The 22,846-nt window shown below is 44.2% G+C and overlaps 1 protein-coding gene across 1 annotated transcript in view; it reads left to right on the forward strand.

Moving 5' to 3' along the window:
- Positions 1-7,175: 7,175 nt before the first annotated feature.
- Positions 7,176-22,846, forward strand: part of LOC139753863 (uncharacterized) — a 248,620-nt gene continuing 232,949 nt past the window's right edge. Inside the window, exon 1 of the mRNA XM_071670808.1 lies at positions 7,176-7,966. The gene's annotated coding sequence lies outside the window, so the exon portion shown is untranslated. The remainder of the gene's footprint in view (positions 7,967-22,846) is intronic.

Here is a 22,846-nt window from a genome sequence, read left to right on the forward strand (position 1 = left end):
ATTTGGAAGTGATGGATAAAAACGTACGATTTCAGGGGCTACATCGTTATTAGAGTGCGTGTTGGTGGAGGTATTCAGCAATGGACATGACAGTAAACGTTTGCCATGGCGAGGGTTAACCCATTATTATTGATTGACAGGGCTGTTGAGGGCCGAATGCTGGCGATATTTAGAGATGACATATTTCTTGTTAAAAGCATACCCCAGTTATGGCCACCTCGGATGAAAAGGAAGACAATAAACGTAAAAAAATATGTCGGAAGAGTCCTTTTGAGCTCTTTGGGTGTTTGCAGACCTGATTTGTAAAGGAGGAAAGTTCTTAGGAAAAGGGAAAGACCAAAGACGGAAGAGAAGACCAAAGCCTCGTTGTACGAGAAAAGTCAAAACGGTTAATCTAGTGTGGCTAGGCTCCACACGGAAGCTATGAGAAGCAGCAACTAAGACGGATGCCACGGTTCCATACCTTATGGGCTGGGACACAGAGAGAAATCTCACGAGAGCAGTGGCTAAAATAAGATAATACTTGTAGAACAAAGATGGAGAAGCCAGATCGCAGCCGACGGAAAGGGATGGTTGAAGAGAGGTGATAATAAGAGATTTAACAAGGCGAAATGGGTTTCATTCCATTCTGGCTCAAAGTGGATGATCCAACCCAGATATAAAAGTAGTACTCCATATACTAAGGTTGATGCTATCCCTGTACACAGAGAACGGCTCCCCGTAAGAAAAATAATTGCAGCACTTTTACAGTACCACTAGCTTTTGCGAATCTGATTTTGCGATCTTCATTACAGTGGGTATCCAGGACAGGGCGGAGGCTATGGTTATGCTCAGTATGTTCTTATGATATCTCTAGGGTACGAAACGTAACAGCAGGAAATGTGTGACATTTAGACATTCATAGACAGAAGTAATGTTTTGGAAGTTGAAACTAACTCGGGTATTGCTTGGCCACTCCGCGATGTTCCATGGAACTCTTAACATAGATCGCTAGGGGTATAACGAGCCGAATGTTGGGGTTATTTGGAGGGAAGACTTGATATCAACCGCTGGGCGTATCGAGAGCCGCCTAGTGCTGGCGAAATATGGGTGCAGGACTATTGATCTGAATCGCCGGTGACTTACAGGGTCAAGATGTGGCCATATTATTCTTTTTCAGGATATACCGATGATATAAATCACGTGACATCGAAGGTCGGTGGTGGACGATGCTTAGATGGCGAACCAACCGCTGAATCCGTTTGCTGGCGACATTAAGGGTTGGATGCTGACCTTATTTTAGCGGGTAGATTACAGACATCGAGATCCCAGGAAACAAATTGAAGGTTATGCTGGTCGTATTCAAAAGTCAGACAGTTGGAATTAACGGCATTCAGAATTTTAGTGTTGGTTCGAACGGTTTACAGTGACCTTTTTCACATCATCTGTTATTGTAAAAAATCTTAATGCAATTATTTAGTTTTGATTTCTTTCGAATTTTTATTTGTAATATTGTCGTTGTTGTACTTACGTGATGTGATTAAATGTCCTGAGCAATTAAAAACAGTGATTAACTGTCAAATGGATTATTTCAGATTCATTTTCCATTTGTGGACCCTCATATTATTTTTTTTTTTTTTCGCTTTGCTTGTTGAACTATATACGTAATCGTTTGAGGGCTGGTTCATCGATACACACGCCCCATGACTCATTTGTAACTACAATCAAGGAACATTGCGATTCAGTCAGGTGGATGCAGTCGTGAGGGGCGAGCCACCGGATGAAGGTGAACCTCAACAAGTGAACGCTAATGGATGGCAACACACCTCTAATCAATAATACGGCCGCGTACCATCGAACCCAGGAGCCGCCCTCTGGTGGCCTGAGGTCCCGCTGATACCAGCTTTTATATCTGGTTGACACTCACTCACGGATTAACATTCCATCAAACCTTTCTTAAGAATAGCCTTAGAATCACTTGCATAATTCTACTCCGCTGCATCAATTCACATGAGATAGAGTATTGCAGAAATGCAGTAATAAAGCATTTGGTCGAGAGTGTTACTGGCAACACTAATTCTCTGGTAACATAACGCATGCGTACCTCTATCATTCAGAACCCACTGGCTACGTGAATATGGCATGTCATTCAAAGAAGTAGATCTTACCTATGCATTTTGCATTGTTTAATATCACCCTATACTCACTTGGTTAACTTAATCAGAGTCCGTAGCATAGGATTTAGAACCTATAACTCTCCTAGTGCATGCTTTGACCACAATGAAAGAGAAATGTCACCAGTCGATACATTCTGCTTGACAATTGACTTCAATATATTTATCCGATGCAGTCCATGCGCTTGAACCGCCAGTTTGGCGCCATCTCCCGCTACTTCGATTGGCAGACACGCAAGCAGGTTTCGCGAACGATTATCTTTGAACCCGTGAATATATTTCCATTTCCGGTGGAGTTCGTATTAAAGTGGTTCTGCTCACAGTGTTAACTGCCTCTTCAGACTCTTGTCAGTGATGAATATTTAAGTAAAGAGAGAGAGAAAAAAAATTACATTGAAATATAGGAAACACAAACTTATTATCAATCAGCGTTTGCTAATTGTCAAAGAAAACCTGCTAATTTCTCGAGATACTGAAATTGGGTTGGTAATTAACTTCCCACTCGACTTGGTTAGGTGTAAACATATCACCTGAGTTCACACATCCTCTGTGTTAACATTGGCTGTATCACGCATGCTCATTAATGGGTCCTGGAATTAAAAATGGGGTTGAGTAAGTGATTGGAGTTTCCTCGACATAGGCAGAACAAATCGCTATTAATGAGATCTAAAGGAGGAGAAGGAATTGAATTCTGAAATCAATATCTTGGTAATAAAGTTGATAAATTCAGAAGAGGATATATTATAGAAAATAACTTACGAAATTAAATGTAATGTTAGGATTAGGATTTTGGAAAGCGGTAAATTTGAGTCTTATATTCAAGAATATGAATACCATGTAGGCACAGAATACGAGATGAATATGTGAACAATAATGCTGTAGGTGTGATGCTATTGAAACTGATACTATTGTAACGCAGGTACTTCACCGTCTTGTAGAAAATGAAATATCTTTAAAGTGAATGTGCATGTTCGTGGGTTCGAAATTCACACCGGACAGAATTGTTTGAGAACGAGTTTATCATGCGTTCATACCCACTTCTCTGACTTTACCTAACCGTAGCACACTGAGGTGTGCCATTAGGGTTGGAGCGTAACAAGATATAACAGCTAAAGTCCTCTCAGAAGAGTCGGCAATAAGCGTATGCGCACTGTGGCTGATGAAAGCATTTGGGGTGCGCGAACTCACGGGATATTCCATCGATGGAGTTGGGGTCATTCGCCTCACTGGGAAGGAGTACAAAAGTATGCTTCGTGGAATGTTAACGACTATTGGATAGTCGCAATTATAGTACACCTTCATAGATTCCTTGGTAGCAAGAATTCTGATCGGAAATAACAAAAGGCTTTAAAACCCTTTAGCACCACATTATCACACATCGTACGACGGTCTTGCCCGCAAACACAACGGTACGACCCTTGAGCACGACGGCGCGGCCCGGGGTGCCGTTGTGGTCATGGGTCGCTCCGTCGTGCTCAGTTGATTAAGCCATGTACTCTGTATCAAGATGAGCTCATCCCTCGCGGTGCACATCACTTACGATTTCCACCAGTTGCGCACAGCTCCCGGATTGACTTCGTGCGTTTCAGGCTCCTGCATTTACTGCTTCTTGCGTTTCAAACTCTCGCATTTACTGTTTCGTGCGGTTCAAATTCTCGCATTTACTATTTCGTGCGTTTCAAACTCCCGCATTTACAGTTTCGTGTGTTTCAAACTCTAGTATTCTATGCTTCGTGTATTTCAAATTAACACATTTACTGCTTCGTGCGTTTCAAACTCCCGTATTTTGTTTTTCCGGCACTTTTCGCCATTAACTTGTCAACTCTCGTATTTCGTTAATTTCAAATCTATTTTTAAATATTCACTTTCTATATCAGTGTTTCCCTGTCGTGCGGCTCACAAGTAAGGAAACTTGACATTTGTGTCTGTGTTCAGAGGTCTGTAAGTCAGTCTGTTTAGTTCATCTGTTTCTGTCTATCTGTCTGTTTGTCTTCACATATATAAAATCTCTCCATCTAACACATATCATTTGACAACACGTAACTCACATGACTCGTCCTTCATGACTATATATTTTCCTGCAGTTAGCGGTATGCGGTGGCCTTGCCCTTTTTTTTGGCATAATCTGGTCGAGATGTATTCGTAATTCTCTCTCTCTCTCTCTCTCTCTCTCTCTCTCTCTCTCTCTCTCTCTCTCTCTCTCTCTCTCTCTCTCTCTCTCTCTCTGCAATCACTAGCATCTCTTTGTATCAGTGGTCCAGAGTCAGCAATCGTTGATGTCAGTAGCCGTCAGCTTCATCAGGTCCTCTGGGGTCAGCAGGGCTAATGTGATCAGGTCCAGTGTCAACACTCGTCAGTATCAGCAGGTCTAGTATCAACAGTTTCAATGTCAGCAGACATTCATATCATAGCCGTTAGCGTCAGCAGCCGTCTGTATCAGTATACATCAGTGTCAGCAGCCGTCAGTGTCTACCGTCTTCTTAGCTGACAGGTGTGTCCCTGTCCGCACATGTGGCCATAAGTTGCAGGTGTGGCTCTTGGCTGTAGGTGTGGTTCTCAGTGGCAGGTTTGGCTCTAGACCGCAGATGTGACCAGGTCAGCAGGTGTGGCCCTGGGCCGCAGGTGTGGCCAGGTCAGCAGGTATGATCCCTGGGCCGCAAGTGTGGTCAGGTCAGCAGGTATGACCCCTGGGCCGCAGGTGTGGCCAGGTCAGCAGGTATGACTCCTGGGCCGCAGGTGTGGCCAGGTCAGCAGGTATGACCCCTGGGCCGCAAGTGTGGTCAGGTCAGCAGGTATGACCCCTGGGCCGCAGGTGTGGCCAGGTCAGCAGGTATGACTCCTGGGCTGCAGGTGTGGCCAGGCCAGCAGGTATGACCCCTGGGCCGCAGGTGTGGCCAGGCCAGCAGGTGTGCTTTGCCTTTTTCACCTTCACTAACGACCGGGCTTTCCCCCCATCCAGCCATCACCATAACTACGTCACGCACCTTCCCTCCTGCTAATTCCCCAGCTCGGCATAATTTCGTTTAATCGTCGCGTTTCGAGAAATTCGCCGACCTTGTGGAGAAGATCAAAGTTAACCTTGAGCCCGGCGGTGCGACCCTTGCGTACGACGGTGCGACCCTTGCGTACACTGGTGCGACCCTTGCGTACAACGGTGCGACCCTTGTGTACAACCGTGCGACCCTTGCGTACAAAGATGTGACCCTTGCATATGACGGTTTGACCCTTGCGTACAAAGATGTGACCCTTGCGTGCGACGGTTTGACCCTTAAGTACAACGGTGCGACCCTTGAGTACGACGGTTCGACCCTTGCGTACAATGGTGCGACTCTTCGCACAACGGTGCGACCCTTGAGCACGACGGTGCGACCCTTGAGCACGACGGTGCGACCTTCGAGCACGATGAGTCGCACCTTGGATATAACATTATGCTCTATGACATGACCCTTGAAAGGTCAGGTGTAAGGTCATATCGTAATGCTCAGCGTGTCGTACTGTTCTCTTTACGTAAGAGGTTAAGTGGCACCACTTACGTAATCTGTTCACTTCGACTTGTGGACACATATAACATTATGGACACATTCTACTAATCAAGTACACATTAGATTTACTCATTGGGAATATCTGTCTCTATCTAATCTAAAAATATTCTGTTTATCTGACACCTAGATATTCGGCGATTATCTTAATTAAACCCAAAAATTATCTCTAGTTTTCCCTGAGTCTGACAAACTCATCCAAACAGCGTACAGCAGTTCTCACTAACTGACACACTAACTTTCGTCTCTCGCTTAATTTCCACACACAAGCCTTAGTGCCTTACTTTGCATTATCAACTGTGGATCTTAGCAAAAAAGGTCTAAGGCCGTCAGTGTTTGCTCTATAATCGCTAACTTCTGTTTTCATAATCTTTTTCCTATAGGATCAGAACAGCAGTTGGTCTGCCCACGTTTTCTAATGATTGCAACTACAAAATTGGTACACCTCAGCTCACTGACTCAGATAATTGGCCATCCTCAGGTAACAGGTAAACCTCAGGCAGTTAACAAACCTCGGGTAATTGGCAAACCTCAGGGTAATTAGGCGTAATCGACACACGTCACCTAATTGTCAAGTCTCCCGTAATTGTGGCACCTCATTTCACCGACGCATATCCCATGCCTTAAAGAACGCACAATTTTTGACGCATATCGCGTAATCGAACGCCTCACACTCCTGACACATCTTAATCCGATCATTTTAATCTAATCGACACTCCAGAGGAAATGGCGCGTGGCAGTAAACCGATCGTCATGGGTTCGAGACCCGGCCGTTCCCGTCTCCGTAATTCAGTCATTGCAATAATCAGCGTTCCGGATAATTGACGAGAGGATCAAATATCCAAACTACCGCCGTCAGCGGCCAGCTCGATCCCCCGCGTCCCGATAACTCCAGGAAAACCCGCGCTTCTCCCCCGATTAATACGAAATAATCGGTCACGAATGTAAATGAACGATCACTGAGCCGAGACAAAGAGAAAGCGACTATTTGCATCCCATTAATACAAGAAAAGACTGACGGACACTTACCGTTGGATTGGCAACGATGAGAGAGTGGGAAAAAAGTAATCGATAAATGAATAAAGTGTGAAAAAAAGGTAAACGATAAATGAATAAAGAGGAAGGTGGATGAGCAGTCAAGCAGAGGGAAGCAGGAGCGACTGCTGGCCCCCGGAGAGAGATGTATAAGCAGGGAACGGCAGATGACAAATATGTGACGATAATGGAAGGATGGGGGACAGAGACCAATGGCTCCACTCTCTCTTTATTAAAGGCTCGTTAATCCAGGTGGATTGGCGACGGGCCTCATCCCGGTCCTGAGAGAGAGAGAGAGAGAGAGAGAGAGAGAGAGAGAGAGAGAGAGAGAGAGAGAGAGAGAGAGAGAGAGAGAGAGAGAGAGCGGAGTGAGAGAGGGAGGCGGCCCCCGGGCTAGGCTAGGCGAGGTGGGTCTGGCCAGACATTAACAGGTTGCTGCTGGCGGAGGTAGCAAGTGCACGCGTCCCGTCCCTCCGCAGGGATAAGCTGTTGTCGACCTTCTGCTGCGTTTTTTCGCTTCGCCCACGGCTTCCCCGCTGCTGTGTCAGCCACATAACACCTTATTCCCGAATCCAGGAAAATCTCTGTGCCAGTGAAAAGCAGGAAAAGAAACCCACCCTCCCCCCGCATCCTGATGGAACGTTTATCATTGTTTTCATAGACCAGAATGTGATTTTGTGCATCCGAAACCTTAAAAAACAAGAGACTAATTTTGGTGATAAATACCATATCCTCACACGATCCCAGGACCCCCCCCTCACGATAGGGTCCTGCATCCCTGGGAAATGAACCAGTGGTTATGAGGGGGACGTGCCCACACCTAACCTGAATATACATTAAAGTGTCGGGGTAATGAAACGTTTATATCGTCTCCATAATACAGTAGGTTAAATGCCCGATGTATGCAGAGTTTTGTATAAGTACTTAAAGCTGATGTGTTGTTCTCTGCGAAGAACAACACGAAAGGTATTTTTGTGAATTATTATCCCCTCGTTTTCGTCATGTTCAACCAAACACTTCAAGACATCTGGTTGAAAAGGATTCCTTATTGTTCCATTACGTTTTAAAAGACTGTTGAAGAGACTCTCATCGACTCGGAAGACTGAGAAGCAACTGTGATGAAAATGGTTTGAGAAGATTAGCGCAGTCAGCCCCGGACTTACCAACAGGAAATCACTCTCCCAAGAACTGCTTAGCTGGACCATCGGTTAGAAGTTGAGTCAGCTTTCCTCATATAAGGTAAGGTCAAGGTCGACGTGATTGTTTGGTAAACGATGTTATTGGTAAGTATGGGGAGTTCAAGGTCAAACAGCTTAAAGGAAAGCTTCACTGATTGCAAGAAACTGGTTTCAGATCTGTTTCGATCTCTGGCAAGTAATTGATCGGGGAAAAGTTTTTTTAATCCTGTTCCTTTGTCTAATTTTCCTGCTGATCGAATGAAGCTTGTGTTTCAAGACAGTTTCACCGCTTGAACCTTCCCCAATTGGAGGAAAGTATGTTTCAAGACAGTTTCAGTGTTTGCGTCCTCAGTGATTGGAAGATAACCTGTTTTAAAACTTGTTTCTGTGCCTGAACCCTTGACTGATTGGAAGAATCTCGTGTATCAAAACAATTTCAGTGTCAGGGTTGGGCCAGAACCGAAACTCGCAGTGTCGGATCCCGACCTTTAAAAAGATGTAGCCCGGCCAGCCCGCTAGAGCAACAGGCATTATTAAAAAAGATAGATAAAACGCTGCCGAAATTTCTAGCGGACACCGACCATTTAGGAGAGAGGGAGGAAGTGGACAATAGTAACCTGTACCACAGTACACCACACTCCATCAACGTCCCCGAGTCTGCTGCTCAGACTAATGCAAATCAAATGAATTTAATCTTTTTATGATATATATATATATATATATATATATATATATATATATATATATATATATATATATATATATATTGGAGTAGTAGTCATGTTAACGGATTATGAAAAAAACAACAATGGGCTTTACATATACATTTATCAAATTACACATACGTATGTGTGTTTTGATTCAGGATGATTATTCGTATAATTTAAAGTCATTTTTCGTGTAGTGTAGATGGTGTATACATGCTTAGTGGAGTGAGTCTAGTAGGTCCCCAGACTGGAAGGATTGTCCTTCCCTGAACTTCAAACCTTCAGTGACCGAGAACAGAGTGCGTTAAGCCGCAGGTCAGCTCAGGTCAAGGTCAGATCACGAACTAAGAACCATTATACGGTTAGTCATTGTAGCTCTCGAGCGTTGTCCTTGGTTCTCAGGCAGTGACCTGACCCTGACCTATCTTAACCTCCCGGGTTCCTCATCCGGCCTTCAGGTCCTGCGTCTTGTGTTTATTTGAATGTGTGTGTGTGTGTGTGTGTGTGTGTGACTATTATCATTAGTGTGTTACGAGGAGAGTGTTATACACTTGTGTTTACGTAGATACGCACACCACGCATACTCAAGGTCCAAGTGAGGTGGTTGGACGGTATTGCTACTTAGGAAACAAATGCAGTCCACGTAATGGTAGTAGAAGAAAAGGATTGCAAAGCTAAGGCTGTCGCCCGTCCTCCACTCCCTCCGGCACCCGCCGGACGGAAAACAGGTAGGAAAAAATACCTTGCAGGACTAACATGCCTGAGAGAAATTTTTTATAGGAAACTCACAAGATAGATTATGTCACCCATCCGTTTACTTTTTTTGTTATTAAAGTCAATATCAAGAACAAACTGTGACCTCCAGCCTCGCGACTTAACCATAATCTATTATTACTCCTGAGGTGGAAGGATGATAGAAAGAAAGAAAAAAAAAGAGCGATATGCGTCAATCAGTGGTGGTATGCTACCGTAGCGTGGCCCGGGCGAGACCAGTGGATGGGAAGGTAGCAGGGTATACCAACACGTCATGATGGGCAACACCGGGATGTGAGGGGGGGCGATGACCAAGCTGAATCCTGAAGACGCCGACATGTGTGTGTGTTGCTCTGCCACACCGACCGCGTCGTGGGAGGTTATTGCACGCGTCGGTAATGCCTTTGATGCACGACTGTTTCCTACAGGCAAGATGAACGCGATGACCTCGAAGCTCGGGTCAATTAACCCCCTACCGTTGTGAATTTGCCTCAACTGTGTGTGTGTGTGTGTGTGTGTGTGTGTGTGTGTGTGTGTGTGTCCAAAACAAGGTTATCTCAACTCCAGATAATTCAGGCGCCAATAATTGAATTATCCAATACCTGGTTTAGCACTGGGAGTTGCCATGAGCTTGGGCCAGATATTACAGTGGGTCAGTCTCCCGGGGTGTAAACCTGGACATTCGATCCTCGACGACCAGTCGAACCTGGAACCTGAGTCTCCGGGGTCACGTGAACCACACACTGAGTTGTCCGGGGTGAAGTAAACTAGAGGACTGATTATCAGGGATGAAGTAAACTAGAGGATTGATTATCCGGGATGAAGTAAACTAGAGGACTGATTATCCGGGGTGAAGTAAACTAGAGGATTGATTATCAGGGATGAAGTAAACTAGAGGACTGATTATCAGGGATGAAGTAAACTAGAGGATTGATTATCCGGGATGAAGTAAACTAGAGGATTGATTATCCGGGATGAAGTAAACTAGAGGATTGATTATCAGGGATGAAGTAAACTAGAGGACTGATTATCCGGGATGAAGTAAACTAGAGGATTGATTATCAGGGATGAAGTAAACTAGAGGACTGATTATCAGGGATGAAGTAAACTAGAGGATTGATTATCCGGGATGAAGTAAACTAGAGGATTGATTATCCGGGATGAAGTAAACTAGAGGATTGATTATCAGGGATGAAGTAAACTAGAGGATTGATTATCAGGGATGAAGTAAACTAGAGGATTGATTATCAGGGATGAAGTAAACTAGAGGATTGATTATCCGGGATGAAGTAAACTAGAGGATTGATTATCCGGGATGAAGTAAACTAGAGGATTGATTATCAGGGATGAAGTAAACTAGAGGACTGATTATCCGGGATGAAGTAAACTAGAGGACTGATTATCCGGGATGAAGTAAACTAGAGGATTGATTATCCGGGATGAAGTAAACTAGAGGACTGATTATTTCGGGATGAAGTAAACTAGAGGATTGATTATCAGGGATGAAGTAAACTAGAGGACTGATTATCCGGGATGAAGTAAACTAGAGGATTGATTATCCGGGATGAAGTAAACTAGAGGATTGATTATCCGGGATGAAGTAAACTAGAGGATTGATTATCAGGGATGAAGTAAACTAGAGGACTGATTATCCGGGATGAAGTAAACTAGAGGACTGATTATCCGGGATGAAGTAAACTAGAGGATTGATTATCAGGGATGAAGTAAACTAGAGGACTGATTATCCGGGATGAAGTAAACTAGAGGACTGATTATCCGGGATGAAGTAAACTAGAGGATTGATTATCAGGGATGAAGTAAACTAGAGGACTGATTATCCGGGATGAAGTAAACTAGAGGACTGATTATCCGGGATGAAGTAAACTAGAGGATTGATTATCCGGGATGAAGTAAACTAGAGGACTGATTATCCGGGATGAAGTAAACTAGAGGATTGATTATCAGGGATGAAGTAAACTAGAGGACTGATTATCCGGGATGAAGTAAACTAGAGGACTGATTATCCGGGATGAAGTAAACTAGAGGATTGATTATCAGGGATGAAGTAAACTAGAGGACTGATTATCCGGGATGAAGTAAACTAGAGGACTGATTATCCGGGATGAAGTAAACTAGAGGATTGATTATCCGGGATGAAGTAAACTAGAGGACTGATTATTCGGGATGAAGTAAACTAGAGGATTGATTATCCGGGATGAAGTAAACTAGAGGATTGATTATCCGGGATGAAGTAAACTAGAGGATTGATTATTCGGGATGAAGTAAACAAGAGGACTGATTATCCGAGATGAAGTAAACTAGAGGATTGATTATCCGGGATGAAGTAAACTAGAGGATTGATTATCCGGGATGAAGTAAACTAGAGGATTGATTATTCGGGATGAAGTAAACAAGAGGACTGATTATCCGAGATGAAGTAAACTAGAGGATTGATTATCCGGGATGAAGTAAACTAGAGGACTGATTATCCGGGATGAAGTAAACAAGAGGACTGATTATCCGGGATGAAGTAAACTAGAGGATTGATTATCCGGGATGAAGTAAACTAGAGGAATGATTATCCGGGATGAAGTAAACTAGAGGAATGATCATCCATGACGAAGTAAACTAGAGGAATGATTATCAGGAACGAAGTAAACTAGAGGATTGATTATCCGGGATGAAGTAAACTAGAGGAATGATTATCCGGGATGAAGTAAACTAGAGGAATGATCATCCATGACGAAGTAAACTAGAGGAATGATTATCAGGAACGAAGTAAACTAGAGGATTGATTATCAGGGACGAAGTAAACTAGAGGATTGATTATCCGGGATGAAGTAAACTAGAGGATTGATTATCAGGGATGAAGTAAACTAGAGGACTGATTATCCGGGATGAAGTAAACTAGAGGATTGATTATCCGGGATGAAGTAAACTAGAGGATTGATTATCCGGGATGAAGTAAACTAGAGGAATGATCATCCGGGATGAAGTAAACTAGAGGATTGATTATCCGGGATGAAGTAAACTAGATGAGTGATTATCCGGGATGAAGTAAACTAGAGGATTGATTATCAGGAACGAAGTAAACTAGAGGATTGATTATCAGGGACGAAGTAAACTAGAGGATTGATTATCAGGAACGAAGTAAACTAGAGGATTGATTATCAGGAACGAAGTAAACTAGAGGACTGATTATCCGGGATGAAGTAAACTAGAGGATTGATTATCCGGGATGAAGTAAACTAGAGGAATGATCATCCGTGACGAAGTAAACTAGAGGATTGATTATCCGGGATGAAGTAAACTAGAGGAATGATCATCCGGGACGAAGTAAACTAGAGGATTGATTATCCGGGATGAAGTAAACTAGATGAGTGATTATCCGGGATGAAGTAAACTAGAGATTTGATTATCCAGGACGAAGTAAACTAGTAGATTGATTATCCGGGACGAAGTAAACTAGATTGATTATCCGCGACGAAGTAGACTAGATTGATTATCCGGGATGAAGTAAACTAGAGGATTGATTATCCGGATCGAAGTAAACTAGGGGATTGATTATTCGGGATGAAGTAAACGAGATTTGATTATCCAGGACGAAGAAAACTAGTAGATTGATTATCCGTAACGAAGTAAACTAGATTGATTATCCGCGACGAAGTAGACTAGATTGATTATCCGGGATGAAGTAAACTAGAGGATTGATTATCCAGGACAAAGTAAATTAGAGGATGATTATCCGGAGCTAAGTAAACTAGAGGATTGATTATCCGGGACGAAGTAGACTAGATTGATTATCCCGGATGAAGTAAACTAGAGGATTGATTTCCGGGAAGAAGTGAACTAGAAGATTGATTATCCGGGACGAAGTTAATTAGGATTGATTATCCGGAGCGAAGTAAACTAGAGGATTGATTATCCAGGACGAAGTAAACTAGAAGACTGATTACCCGGGATTAAGTAGACGAGAAGCTTGATCATCCGAGGCGAAGTAAACTAGAAGATTATCCTGAACGAAGTAAACTAGAGGATTGATCATCTGGGATGAAGTAAACTAGAGGAATGATTATCCGGGATGAAGTAAACTAGGAGATTGATATTCCGGGACTAAGTAAATTAGAGGATTGATTATCCAGGACGATGTAAACTAGAAGACTGATTATTCGGGATTAAGTAGACTAGAATCTTGATTATCCGAGGGGAAGTAAACTAGAAGATTATCCTAGACGAAGTAAACTAGGAGCATAATTATCCGGGACGAGATAAAGCAGAAACGTAATTCTCCAGGACAAGGTAAACAAGAAACCTGATTATCCAGAATACGCAGACCAGAAAACTGATTATCCAGAATAAGATAAAACAGAAATGATAATGAACCAGACACTTAATTCACCAAGAAGATAATTACTACTACTACCACTACTACTACTACTACTACTACTACTACTATTAATACTACTACCACTGTTACTACTACTACTACTACTACTACTACTACTATTACTGCTATTATTATTATTATTATTATTATTATTATTATTATTATTATTATTATTATTATTATTATTATTATTATCATTATTATTATTATAATCATTACTACTACTACTACTGCTACTACTACTACTACTAGTGATAATAATAATAATAATAATAATAATAATAATGATAATAATGATAATAGTGATAATGATAATAATTAGAAAATACCACTAATGTTACAGGTAAGGACCTCTGGTAGGAGGCATTGTAAGCAAGCCGAGTATTTAGCGACATTATCTGCATTTATCTCTTGATCTGATAGACGTAGCCCGCCTTAACGACCCGCCATTCTTGCAATACATTAATCTCAGTCAGTTTCCTTCCTGCGAGGTCACAGGTCAAAGGTCACCGCCATGACCCGCGAGGTAGAAGGGATTTTGTTCAAAAAGTTGTTGGTGTTCAGCGTTGAACATCAAACGTAATTGCCCTGGAGGGACGGGGCGTATGTTCTGTAGATTATAAATCTGTGTTGTAGTCATGGCTGTGTTCTCTGGTGTGTTTCTGATCCTCGCACTGTGTACTGCGTTGTGTTTCTAATCCCCAAACAACATTCTGTCATGTGTTGCTGGTGTTTACACACGATTCTTCGTGTTTCTGGTTCTTGTGGTGTGTAATGCGTTGTGTTTCTAATCCCCAAACAACATTCTGTCATGTGTTGCTGGTGTTTACACACGATTCTTCGTGTTTCTGGTTCTTGTGGTGTGTAATGCGTTGTGTTTCTAATCCCCAAACAACATTCTGTCATGTGTTGCTGGTGTTTACACACGTTCTTCGTGTTTCTGGTCCTTGTGGTGTGTAATGCGTTGTGTTTCTAATCCCCAAACAACATTCTGCCATGTGTTGCTGGTGTTTACACACGTTCTTCGTGTTTCTGGTCCTTGTGGTGTGTAATGCGTTGTGTTTCTAATCCCCAAACAACATTCTGTCATGTGTTGCTGGTGTTTACACACGATTCTTCGTGTTTCTTGTCCTTGTGGTGTGTAATGCGTTGTGTTTCTAATCCCCAAACAACATTCTGTCGTGTGTTGCTGGTGTTTACATATGGCTCGTGTTTCTGGTCCTCGCGGTGTGTAATGCGCTGTGTTTCTGGTCCCACACTTTGTTCTGCGTGAGGTGCATCTGTTGCTTTGCTCGAGTGTGTTCTGTCGTGTTTCATGCCAACACGCTCCTGTGTTGCGTCCCTGGTCCCTCCACTGTATTTCAGTGTGTGTTGCTGACTATGACGTTTTGTCATCCGTCCTGTAATTTTTGGTCTGCGAACTGTATTTGACCATCGCGCTTGCCTGAATAGGAAAGTTGGAAGACAGGATGGTCTTCGCTGTAATGGAATGACCATTAAGTTTGATCAGAAATCTCGGCAGTTCTGCTCACTGGATTGGCATTCCTCGAGCAGAGGAGTAAGATAAGGCGGCGATCTGTCTCACAGCTTACTGGAAACAGAGAGAAAATCGAGAGTAGAGGCTTGAGTTGCCTTGTACAAGAGGAAGATGTTACTGAGGCGAGAATATTGATCTGTATTCCTCAGCAACGGAGAGGGGTTGGGGATGGGGGGTGGGGGGGGGGGGGTCAGACAGAGGCAACAGTGTAGACCCCCTCCCTTCCTCCGCCGCCCAGAAACCCTTTGTATATACAATCGTGGTGGGGAAGTCGACGGATATAGAACACAGACAAGAGGGTGACGTGGCCGGCTATATCTATGTGGGGGATCATATTTCATGAGGTCGTCTTGGGCGTGAGGTAGACACGCAACACAGACTGACCCACACAAAGACACATTGTTTGTTTTTTTGGAGGGATGTTTTGTATTGCATTCCTCCTGCGTTATGTCCTGACGTTGCCCCACGGGGCAGACATAGTAGCAGCGGAACAAAGTGTCCCTACACGGCCCGGGAAGCAGACACGATAGAGGGAGAACATTATGCCCCTATACACGTATGTCCCAGGTAATAGACACAGTAGCGGTTGACCATTATGTCCCTCCCTACATGGACCAGGAAGCAGACACGGGAGAGGCGGAACATTATGTCCATACATGGACAAGGAAGCAGTCAAGGCAGAGGCGGACCGTTATGTCCCTACATGGCTCAGGAAGCAGACACGGCAGAGATGGACTATTATGTCCCTCTGTGGCCAGGGAAGCGAACACGTCAGCGACGGAACATTCAACACAAAAACACTTTCCTTTCACACCACTAGGTCCGCGAGGTACACTTACTCTCTAGCCTCATCACTATTCCAGTTTCGTGTGACCGTGTTTGTGTGCCGGTAGAGCCAGGCCAAGGGAGGATGCGAGGGGGGGTTCACCTTGCTACAGGTGTGGCCCGCGTGTACACCATAGAGTAGTGACTTTCCTAAAGTCGAGTGTCAGGATGTGGGGCGATAACCTCGCTCACACTGGCATGGGTAAGCATTTCGAGGAGCCTAGATATCTATTGTATGGAGCTGGAAATAGGACATTGTAGATGGAGACAGGGTAGTAAGGCTTGTACAAGGCTCCCTCCCTCCCCACCCGCCACTTCCTCCAGCATATCAGCCGGTATGAAAAGAACACAGGAAGGACCACCAGTTGGTATCGAGAGAATACACCAAAACCGAGGTTTTACAGAAGATATCATTGGAAAACTCATTGTTATGTAATGACAGTTGCCGGATACTCTAGGCAAGGTAGACTATTACAGCCTTTTCTTTTCGTAAATATAAAAGGTGAAACTGCTAGAGATTGAGCCAATTAAACACAGATTGTAATGATTTATCATTCAATAAAGAAAAGATAGCAGTCATTGAAACGTATGTATCTTAAACAATACAGTGTCTGAGTAGGATATATTCCAGTTAATGTTGCGGGAGCTAGCCTGAGCCAGGTATCCATTTCATCGACCAACCCTCAGGGGTGGATGAACAGCTGGGATGACTGTCGACCACGTACCGCAATCAGGATTCGAACCTGTGCGTGCGACCCAAGGCGGCCTCATGGTCAGGAACGCAATCCTTCACACGTTTTATAGTTACATCATGGATGTCATCTGGTACAGTGAGAACGTTCGTTCAGATATTCTTGGAGTCTCCGCTCTGTTAAAGAAATTGATTTTTGGATCTTGGAACTTTTCTTCGTAAGATTTATGTCTGAGTGACGGAATTATCTTCCTCCATTGTCTTTCATGGTAAAGTTGTCACGATCAGAACTCAACACCACACTGCAAATGAGGTGTCATTAGGACGTCTTTTGGAGTAAGTCATGTGTCGTGCGTTCTCTCATTTTCATAATTTCTCACGCTCTGAGACTCAGCATTCTGTTTGTTCAGTCATGAAACGAGGCTAAAGCATTGCTCTGTGTACCGACTGTGTCCAGACTGTAACTTCAATGTCTTCTCTGTCATGTCTAACATTATCATCCAAAACGTGTTATAACTGTGTGTAAGAGTCTTATTACCACATTTCTTAACACTGACCAGTGTTTACCCTGCTTCTAACCACTATATTTTACTTCTTTTAGATAGTGACCGACATGACACGGGCATGTCTCAATAAAGCGTAAAAGAAAAGAGTATATAAGGAAAGGAGAAATTGATATGAATCAGCGCTCCGCAGGTCATGGTAGACTTGACTTAAAGAAATGTTATACGAAGAGGGAAAGACAAAAAAAGGAAAGGGAATTCCATAGCCTAGCTTTCGAAGTTGGAAGGAACGCATCATAATAAGCCTATCTTTTTAAAATCGTTAAATCTTATTCCTTAGCTATGCATTTTCTCTACTTATTTCGTATCGTTGTAGAATATTAAGATTTTTCTTTTTTTCGTATAACTCCTGTTCGTTGATTATTGATATCAATGATAAAGACAGAATGGGCGCTGGAACCAAGCCTTGCGGTAGCCCGTTTGTCACGTTGAGCCCCCAGTCGATGCGTTTGTCTAATTTTCATGCTACACACAGTTGCTGATTTTTGGCTGCAAGACAATCCATCATCTTCCTGTATGATTGTTTTACTCGTTCGTGTCGTTCGATTTTATCGAACTGTTTCTTGCGAAGTGATTTATGGTTTTCTATTTTTTATCATCTGCGTATGAGGGCAATTTCTAAGTCCAATAACACACACATGACTATAATATTCTGTGGAACTCGTTAAGCCCATTTTGACATCAGTTATGTATAACCTGAGCGGGTAATTTTTTTTTCATAATATTTTTCCTAATTCCTGCTGTAAAATGAACGTGAGTGAAGAACGTTCATATTCTGCCTCCCGTCTCACATTTCCTTTTCCTATAATCGATGTAACATTCACGAAGCTCAGGTCATTTTACACTTATCTTGACCTGTTGAAAATTTTATTGATCGAAGATTTTGATCTGTTTTTTGAGTTGTTTCCTTCATTTCTATGTGATTGAGATGATCAGGCCCATTCGACTCATTCGGATCTATTTCTCTTTTTTTTTTTTTCGAATGCTTTAAGTAGTTTTCACCCATCAATAACAAATGAATGTATTTGTCATCATACTCTCCTGCTCTGAGGTATGACTGAATCCCATTATTCGTTTGGCTGATACAAATACAATCTCGACCGGTTATGGGTGAAGCTCAGATATATATATATATATATATATATATATATATATATATATATATATATATATATATATATATATATATATATAGAGAGAGAGAGAGAGAGAGAGAGAGAGAGAGAGTTGGGGATTCAGTGTCCATTCAGACGCACCTGAGAGCATGTCCAGACGACCCCTATACTGAGTATAATATATCATCCACAGGTAATGTCTCATACCCTGGCGACGGCTCACCACAGCACTCTCTTGTCGAGCTCGGTTGGCTCAGCATGCCGGAGGGAGGTTCGTGGTTGCCTCTCCAGAAAAAAAAAAGGGAATTTTTCCTCAGCGCTCGTTAATATTACACACGTGCAAATAACCGTAAAGTATTGTACATAAGATTAATTTTGAGAAGTGACTCACAGTGCCGTAATGTTGGTCGGTCGGGTGGGTGGGTTTTAACCCTGTCAGATACCACGGGGTCAATATTGAAGCCATCAGCGCCAACTGAAAAAATCTTTTCTAACACCTTCGTCAGGAGTTAAGGATCATTCTGAATATACGCTCTCGCTATGCACATGACCCCATGATAATAGCTATATTACCACGCAGGTTAACCAAGTAGTTTACTGAAATGACGCATAGATACGAACAGGTAATTCCTTCCATACATCTTCATTCATGTTGTATAAAACAGTTTAGGAACATGCCGTCATCGAACAGTTTATACAATCAACTAAATCATTACTGTGTCTCGCCCGCGCTGTGTATGTGCAATAAAGCTGTTTGTGGACCCGCGTCGCATATCTCGCGGCCGCCCCCTCACTGGTAAACCGCTCATTCACTTCCCCACTTCTGTTTCCAGGCTGCTATTTCGGTCTCGTTTCTGAGTGTTCCCGCTTCCCTTGACGTGGAACAAGGAAGTCTGGAATTGGCTCTGGACTGTCTATTTATTGTGCTGGGAAGGTCTCGTCACGTGCAATGTCTTGGGACGCAGAGGTGGTGGGAGTCTCAAGTCGTCGAGGTCGTGGGGTCTTAGGACACCGAGGTCGTGGGGGTCTTGGGATGATGAGCTGGTGGGGCCTTGGGACACGAGGCTGGTGGGATCTTAGGACACTAAGTTGTGGGTCTTGGAATCTTTGATATGGACTGTGTACTAACTGTTTGGGTATGACGTATAACGAAGACGCAGGACACTCGATGACGTATAACGAAGACGCAGGACACTCGATGACGTATAACGAAGACGCAGGACACTCGATGACGTATAACGAAGACGCAGGACACTCGATGTCGGTCTTTGTACCCAGAGGTATGACGTTGATCTTACCTATGAGACTGTATATCTCCACTGCAGGAGATGAGGTGAGAGGTCTTAGGGCATACTCGAAGTGTGTGTAAATGCACTGTAAACTGTGGTCTTCGTTTACAGTCTTAACGATGGTGACACTGTGGTCTAAAGTGGAGAGTGCGTGAGAGAGACAATGGGATTGATGTTCGTACGTGTTGCATGTTTTTTTTTATGAGGTATGACATGTGTTACATGCAGGTCGACCCTGTAAGTGTTTAAGGAGTTTAGATACTTGTGCACAATTAGTTTTGTACAGCATTCCAAGCTTTACCCAGGATTACTCAGATGTGCTTAATGTATCGTATAGGTTTTAGATTGGATTCATACAGTGTATGATTAGTATTCTGAGGTTTCATTCAGTCGTATGATTGTTTTCTGGATCGAATATCCCCTTGTGAGTCTTAGAACAGTTACAGAGCATGTACAGAGATGCATTTGCAATGGTTGTCGTGTTATAGTGTTACATCATTGTGTCCATGTTCTTCTGTGATGGTAAGGCCCTGAGAGAGCGGGCAGAGACACAATGCTTTATAAGGTCAGTGTACAGGTGGTGAGATGGAGCAGGTTTACAGAAAGAGAGTTCAGGTGAGGTAAGACAAAATGAGGTGATAGATCCTCATTGTGTGGTCATAGATATAGGAGATGCAGCATGCATTACATGGGATAGATGCATGGCTGCTGTGTCTCGTGGGGCTTCTACAGGAGGGAGAGGTGCACCACTGTCCTGATTTAGTGGACGGTTCTTGTTTGTGGTTTGTGATGCAGGAGGAGGGCGTGGCCGTGGGTCCCGTGCTTGAAAATGCTTCTCGATGTCCCAGGTAAGCTCTGCTGAAGAGAGCCATGGAAAATGAGGCCATGCAGAGCCCCGCCAGAAGGGCGAGGAGTCAGGAATCGCACGTGCTGCTTGCGACTGTAGAGGAGACCCCAGAGCTCCTGGAGTCAGAGCGTCATGGCAGGAGACGTGTGTGTGTGCGTGTGTGTCAGGAGGCACGTGTGTGTGTCTGAGCCAGGGACCGCTTGACTGACACAGGTGACGGCCGCTGCGATATTTATGTGCCGCCAGGCCAGGACACTGTGAGTGGTAATGGAGGAACGAAGTATATGACGATGGACCCCTGGGAAACATACAGGCTTGTGGAATGGTGGAAGGCCAGATGGAATGGGTTTTCTGTCGTGATGGTCGGAAGTGTCCGACTGCTGATCTCCGACCTGGGTAATAAGCCAGGGTCGGATACGGTCAAACGAGGTTACTGTCAGTTGTGAATGCGATGATTAAGGCGGACCAGCGGTGGGGCACAGATGTAACCTGGATGTAACTGATTTCGCCACCACGTCACGTCAGAGAGCTCATGCCTCTTGTATAATGACGCTGTAAAATATCGTTACAGGATCTTTTTTTTACAGTGTTAGAGAGTACAGCAGTGACCTGGAACTGTGTTACAATATATGTTATCTTCGTTACAGGTTGTGAAGACTTTCTCCATAGGTACAGGCAAAAGTGGGTTGAGCTTCTTAATGCTTCCTACCCCAAGCATCACAGGTAAACAATTCAGGGTTCTCCTGTTCGATCCTCCAGCGTAAGGAGGTTCCCCAAGCGTGGGTGTTGAACCTTCCTTGTTCTGACATTACATATGGTGGATGACGGATCATCACATCGCCCCACACACAGGCACTTGGAGGAGAGGATGTTGGAAAGTCAGTTGTGTTGTTCCATGACCAGACCAGCTGATGACATGACGGGCTCCGTGACCTGACTGTGACCCATCATTCTCCGTGACCTGACTGTAACCCATCATTCTCCGTGACCTGACTGTGACGCATCATTCTCCGTGACCTGACGGTGACGCATCAGCTTCCATGACCTGACCCAAGGTGACGCATCAGCTTCCATGACCTGACCCACGGTGACGCATCAGCTTCCATGACCTGACCCACGGTGACGCATCAGCTTCCATGACCTGACCCAAGGTGACGCATCAGCTTCCATGACCTGACCCACGGTGACGCATCAGCTTCCATGACCTGACCCACGGTGACGCATCAGCTTCCATGACCTGACCCACGGTGACGCATCAGGTTCCATGACCTGACCCACGGTGACGCATCAGCTTCCATGACCTGACCCACGGTGACGTATCAGGTTGCATGATCGAGCTTGCGGCGTCACACTGGGTTCGTCTCATGTTCTCGTGTAAGGAGAGACTGGGAGTGATAGACGAGATACGTATTGTGCAACGCTGGCCACCAGGTTCACCTCTCTGTAGTCTTCAGCCTCACCACAGACATGCCCTCGGCTCTGACGTCATGCCTGACAGACCCTGGGTTCTGACGTCATGGCTGACAGACCCTGGGTTCTGACGTCATGGCTGACAGACCCTGGGTTCTGACGTCACGACTAACACACCCTGGGCTTTAGCTTCATCTTGACACACTCTTGGGCTTTAACTCCACGACTGATGGCTGACACACCCTGGAATCTGACGTCATGGTTGGAGACTTAATGGTTGACATACCCTGGAATCTGACGTCATGGTTGGCGACGTCGTGGCTGACACACCTTGAAGTGTGACGTCATCGTTGGCGACTTCATGGTTGACACACCTTGGAGTGTGACGTCATGGTTGGCAACTTAATAGTTGACATACCTTGGAATCTGACGTCATGGTTGACGACTTGGTGGCTGACACACCCTGGACTCTGACGTCATGGTTGACGACGTCGTGGCTGACACACCCTGGACTCTGACGTCATTGTTGCCGAGTTGCGGTTGACACACCCAGGCCTCTTCTGACGCAACCGTCGACACACCTGTGTTATGGTGAGGGTTTGTTCTTCCTTCTCCTCCTCCTTTTCTTCTTCTTCCTTCCCTCTTGTTCTTTTGCTTCCTCTTCATTTCCTCTCGTCCTCTTTGTTTATAGACTTTGTAATGGTTGACACACTCTGGTCCTTGACGTAACGGTCGACACATGTTTGTTTACGATCCGGGGCCCGGCACGCAGCGGTAACGGCCACACCCGTGTTTTCCCAACTCTGGCTCGTGACGA

This window comes from Panulirus ornatus, chromosome 15 (genome assembly GCF_036320965.1).
Source record: "Panulirus ornatus isolate Po-2019 chromosome 15, ASM3632096v1, whole genome shotgun sequence".
NCBI lineage: Eukaryota > Metazoa > Arthropoda > Malacostraca > Decapoda > Palinuridae > Panulirus > Panulirus ornatus.